Raw genomic sequence first — 1,059 nt, 5'->3', positions numbered from 1 at the left:
GCGGGGGGGGGGGGGGAGAGTGGCGGCGACGCACCGTCATCCCCTGCCTGGCCGGCCAGGCCAGCGGGTCCCCCCGGCCACCACCACCCAGGTGGCTTCGGCGACTTTTTTCCGATCCAGCCATAAAAAGACCCCTCAGCCTACGGCCATGAATTGGCTCGGCCCAGTGCTGGGCTGGCTGGCCAGGGGGAGGCGGGGGGGCCTGGGCTGGGGGCCGGGAGGCGCCTGCCGGACGTGGCCCGCCACTCTCGGCCAGTCTCCGGCAGAGGGGGGGGGGGAGGGGCGGATTTGGGGCCGGTGCAGACCCAGGCCAGGGCGGGCGGTGTCGCGTGCCAGCCCCCGGCGCTGGTGCCACCGCCGCCGCCGCCGAACGGCGGTCCCACCGCCGCCCCGGGGCGGCCCCCCTCGATGCCCCCATCGCAGGCGGCTGGTTTAGGCGGCGAACACCCCCCGGGCCGGACCCATCGCTGGGGTTACCAGTGCCTTTGTCCTGCGGCCGGCCGTGGCAGGCTGTCTCAATGCCGCCGGCCGGGGGCGGTCGGCGCGCCACGGGGCAAACACTGGGTCTCTGGGATTCGGCCGCCGGCCGGGCGAACGCCGCCGGCCGGTGTTCGTCCGCTGTCTCACAGCGAGTGCCCCCGGATGCGCGCCGGCCGCTCGCGCCCGCACGTCCTCTCGCCCTTTCTCCCCCGCACCCGCCACCGCCCCCCCGGGGGAGAGACAGCATGCTCACCTGCGCGCCCGGACGCAGGGCGCCCGCCAGCCCGCCCGCCCGCCAGTCAGCCAGCCAGCCGGCCAGCCAGCCAGCCAGATCGCTGGCAAACGGCCCAGATTGGTCACTCAGGAGACCATTAATGTATGGCACGGCGCTTCCATCAGGGGATGCCCGTCTGGGAGACCCGGGTGCCGGAGCCCGGCCTGCGTGCTCCCTCCCTCGTGGCCGATCCGACGCGGAGCCCGCCACCGCCGGCCGCCGGCGCTCTTCTTTTCAGCCAAGCGTGCCCGAGCCCAGGTCAGGTGCATGGTTTGTGTGCTCTTCCTCTCCCCCCCCCCCCCCCC

Source organism: Fonticula alba (genome assembly GCF_000388065.1).
Source record: "Fonticula alba strain ATCC 38817 unplaced genomic scaffold supercont2.5, whole genome shotgun sequence".
Lineage (NCBI taxonomy): Eukaryota > Rotosphaerida > Fonticulaceae > Fonticula > Fonticula alba.
The sequence above is the reverse complement of the archived record's forward strand: the minus strand, read 5'-3'. Positions refer to the sequence as shown.